The 4,666-nt window shown below is 46.0% G+C and overlaps 1 long non-coding RNA gene across 1 annotated transcript; it reads right to left on the bottom strand.

Moving 5' to 3' along the window:
- Positions 1-2,468: 2,468 nt before the first annotated feature.
- LOC113879073 lies at positions 2,469-3,066 on the bottom strand. Its single transcript, XR_003507183.1, has 3 exons — positions 2,982-3,066; positions 2,739-2,782; positions 2,469-2,649 (listed from the first exon to the last, which is right to left on the bottom strand). It is a non-coding gene; the product is annotated as an uncharacterized LOC113879073 (long non-coding RNA).
- Between the last annotated feature and the right edge of the window lie 1,600 nt (positions 3,067-4,666).

Below are 4,666 nucleotides of genomic sequence, written 5' to 3' on the forward strand. Positions count from 1 at the left end.
GAGTCAGAATCAGACTGTGTTGCTATTGTTGTTCAGTTGCTCAGTTGTGTCTGACTCTTTGCAGCCCCATGGACTGCAGCATGCCAGGCTTCCCTCCCCTCACCACCTCCTGGGGCTTGCTCAAACCCATGTCCATTGAGCCGGTGATGCCATCCAACCATCTCATCCTCTCTCGCCCCCTTCTCCTCCTGCCTTCAATCTTTCTCAGCATCAGGGTCTTTTCCAATGAGTCAGCTATTCATCTCAGGTGGCCAAAGTATTGGAGCTTCAGCCTCAGCATCAGTCCCTCCAATGAATATTCAGGGTTTGTTTCCTTTAGGATTGACTGGTTGGATCTCCTTGCAGTCCAAGGGACTCTCACGAGTCTTCTCCAGCACCATAGTTCAAAAGCATCAGTCCTTCAGCACTCAGCCTTCTTTGTGGTCCAAATCTCAGATTGTGTTATGCTTTGGAAAAATGTGGCTTCTAACACAGGGCTCTCTGCGCCCTGTCCCTGATGTGCTGCATGTCTATAAGAGGAAGCCTGTAGGGCAGGGGTTGGCCTGGACCCAACATTCCATCACTCGAGCCAGCCCCAGGTAGAGTGGTCCAGCGTTCTCCTCAGACCAGTATCTTGGGAAAGTATACCAAGTGGTTTGCCTTTTTGGAGCTGTCTCCATGAGCTAAGAACGGATTTGTTTAGTTGCGTGTGCCTGAAGTTGGAGCTGTAGAGCCCTCCGTTTGGACACATTTAAAGTCACGTGACTGCAAATGCATCATCTGTACTGAAAGGGGTCACATGGTGGCCCTTTCAGTGAGTCTACATCCATTCAGGCCAGATAACTGATTTCTTTCAAGAGCTTATGCTTCCTGAAAACTTAATTGATACACCTCTCTAAGTGGACTCTTTCATGAAACACAAGCTGGAATGACCAAGTGGCCATCTTGGGGAATATCAACCCAAACAAGATTGAGAGAAAACTAGAACAGAACTTAGAAACAAAATCTCAAGTATCCTGTGGACTAAATTCTTTAATTCATATAAGGAACCCTCCAGATGCAAATCGAACCCTAGAATTGCCCAAAAAGAGATTAAGGGAAGGCCAATAAAACGTCCAAAACTACAGCCCGCCCCACCTTCATATTTGTCTGCCTAGTTTCCCTCCCCACCATTTCCTTCTCCTGAACTATGTGCAGAATCCTCAAATTGAAACCACCATGCCAACCAGACTCCAAACACTTCCTGGTTCATGAACTGCATACCATGTCCCTTTCCAATCCTGGGGTCTGCTGCTGTGCTCAGTTGCGTCAGTCATATCTGAATCTTGGTGACCCCATGGACTGCAGCCCACCAGGCTCTCTGTCCATGGGATTCTCCAGGCAGGAAGGAAGTGCCATCTGGGTGCATTTCAAAGGACTTCCCAAATCCAAGGATCCTATGGAGAGAGTCTCCAAGAACTCAAACTTATCTTGGATACCTAATCTTTCCTGACGTGTATCAGTGAGACCACTTTTTGGTGGGGCCAGAAAATGCAAGCCCTTGCCTTAAAGTGGTAACAAGCTTGACCCTGAAAGGAATTTAAAAATCAGTGAACCAGAAAAGTTTAAAACAAAAGAAAACATGTTGGCAAATCAAGTGACCCTGATGTTTTGGATGAGTTAGAGTCCCTGAGAAGAGTGTTTCAGGTAGGAGAATACTGGAGGTCAGGGAGTTGCCAAGATGCCTCCGGGTGCCTCTGTGTCGATGGCAATAGTGGATAGGAAAGTCGAAGCAACCACAGCCAGGAAGAGAAATGTAACCAAGGATCAGATCTCTCAAGAAAGAAGGTGTGAATACAACTGTGAGTGCATCCAGAGTGGTTGGGGAGCCAGGAGTTGACATATTTCAGTCATGCCTTGAGACAACCCACAGCCGTGCAGCAGAGATTGTACAGTGTCCCATAAACCCCCTCTTTTATGTATTATTGTCTTTTAAGTCTGTTAACAAGTGCGTTGCTACATGCATGCTCAGTGTGTCCAGCTCTTTGTGACCCTGTGACTATAGCCCACCCGACTTCTCTGTCCATGACATTTTCCAGGCAAAAGTACTGGAGTGGGTTACCATTTCCTCCTCCAGAGGATCTGCCCGACACAGGTTCAAACCCGTGCCTCCTACGTCTCCTGCATTGGCGGAAAGTTTCTTCACCACTGGTGCCACCTGAGAAGCCCCTGGGAACATACACTTTTTTTTTTTTGGTAACATATACTTAACGTAAAACTTACCATTTTGGCCATTCTAGGTGTACCGTTCAGTTGTGTGGAGCACATTCACGTTGCCCTGCAGCCATCACCACCATCCCTCTGCAGAAGTCTTTTCATACTTCCAACTGAAATGTCATTAGACAACAAGGCCCCAGCCCCCTGCCCAGTCCCTGATGACCACCGTCCTAGTTTCTGTCTCTGTGCATTTTGACTGTCCTAGGGCCTTCAAGAAAGTGGATGATACCATATTTGTCTTTTGTGAATCGTTTATTTCACTTAGTGTGGTATCTCCGAGGTTCACCTGGGTTGTAGACTGTGTCACATTCGCCTCTTTTCCAAGGCTGAATTGTACAGCCCATTGTACAGAGGGACTGCATTTTGCTTCTGTTTTCATTCGTCTATGGATACTTGGGTTGCTTTCCCTTTTAGCTGTTGTGAATAAGGCTTCCATGAACATGGGATATCTCTTTGAGCTCCTACCTTTAATTGTCTGGGGTATTTACCCAGAAGTGGAATACCTGGATCCTTTTATGTATTTTCAAAGTCATTAGCCAGACATCACCTTGAAGAGGAAGACAGAGTGGATTTAGTGTGATTGCAGTTGGATCCGGGTGGTGCTGGGGGCATCATCTGTGACATAAGTGTCATCCTATGCCCAACACAGACTTGTTCCCGAACAAATAAACCACCTGTGCTCAAGCCCTAATCTCAGGTTCTTCTTTAGGATAACCCCATAGGAAGAAGACAGTCAAAATCTCCACCTGTTCATATGAGTGGGTAAGAATTGCCAGAATTGTCTCTATATCAAGAGCCAAAAAATCAGCTTTGATTTCAGTTTGTGGATTTACTAACCTTCCAGAATTTAGAGCTTCTGAGGATTTTTCAATAGAGCTCTGAGGGATTATTACACAGAAGACACTGTGCTTTCATCACCATTGTGTTCATAAGGAAAGGCAACAGAAACATGCAAAGAAATCTAACAAATCAAAGACATGCATGTGCACTTATCACCAACCAAAGAAAAGTAGATAGCTCAATATTTAATGCTCATGGCGACCAGGTTTTACAGCTGTTTCTGAATTCATGATGCAGATGTAACCTTGAGATTTCCCTAAATCATACACTTATAAAATGTACAGACTCATTAGGGTATTTTTTGTTAGGCTGTAAATGCTCACCAGTTGATATTTCACACCTAATTAGCTTGGTTTTTTCAGAGTTTGTAGAAACCTCCAAGCAGTCACACATGCTAGAAGACTTACTTATTATGTGCATTTACATTTTGAAATGAAAAGGTCATATGATAAAAATGGTGGATCTTAATAAGCTGTGCTTAATTTCATATTTTATCACCATTTGAAACATCCCAGGAGTGAACACCAAGGACTGTCTTAATGTTTATAATTCCTATGGTTTACATTTTAAATTACAGTGATTCATTTCATTTTAGACAACTTATTTGTCAAAATGTATTTGTTGAAACCCTGACCCCCAAGATTGTCTGTGTTTGGAGATAGGATATTTAGGGAGATAATTAAGGTTAAATGAAGGCAAAGGCATGCATGCTAAGTCGCTTCAGTCATGTCTGACTCTTTGTGACCCTATGGACTGCATCCCACCAAGCTCCTCTGTGCATGGGATTCTCCAGGCAAGAATACTGGAGTGGGTTGCCATGCTCTCCTCCAGGGGATCTTCCCAATCCAGGCATTGAAACTGCTTGTCTTATGTCTCCTGCATTGGCAGGCGGACTCTAGCACCCCCTGGGAAGCCCCAAGGGCGTAAGAGGAGGGTCTTAGTCTGTTGGGGCCGGTGTCCTTGTAAGAAGAAAAAGAGACACCACAGGTCTCTCGTTCTCTCTTCAAGCACACAGAGAAGCCATGTGAAAACACAGCAAGAAGAAACGTCTGCAAGCCAGGGAGGACGTTCTCTCCTGGGGGCCAACCCCACTGCCGCTGTGGTCTCAGACCCCCAGTCTCCAGAACCAGGAGAGAATGGAAGGCTGTCGATCAAGCCACGCAGCCCATCACGGCGGCCTGAACTGGCAGCTTCACTCTTGCAGTGTGTGTCCCTGGGCACAGGCAGTGTCACCCAAGTCTGCACACGCCCAAAGCACCAGGACAGTAGCGTCGATGCGGCCGGTTGCCGGGGAAGCCCTGTGTCCTGCATTCAGACCTTTTCAGGAAATGTTTGTGGAGCCTGCAGAGGTGTGAGCTCCACATTTTGGAGATGACCAGTCAGGGACCTCACTGTTTTGCTCCCAGGGAGCTCGAGTGTGTGACTCACGTTTTCTCAACACGCCCATGACACGAGCCAGGGCAGGGAACCAGAGAATAGGAAAAATAAAGAATCCGCTTATTTGGTGGTAGCATTTATCCTCATGTTTAAGTTGTGAAATAATACTGGTCATGTCAGTGTTTCCATCAGTGGAGCTCCTGTGACTGTCAGG

The sequence above is a fragment of the Bos indicus x Bos taurus genome, chromosome 20, assembly GCF_003369695.1.
Source record: "Bos indicus x Bos taurus breed Angus x Brahman F1 hybrid chromosome 20, Bos_hybrid_MaternalHap_v2.0, whole genome shotgun sequence".
NCBI classification, from domain to species: Eukaryota; Metazoa; Chordata; class Mammalia; order Artiodactyla; family Bovidae; genus Bos; species Bos indicus x Bos taurus.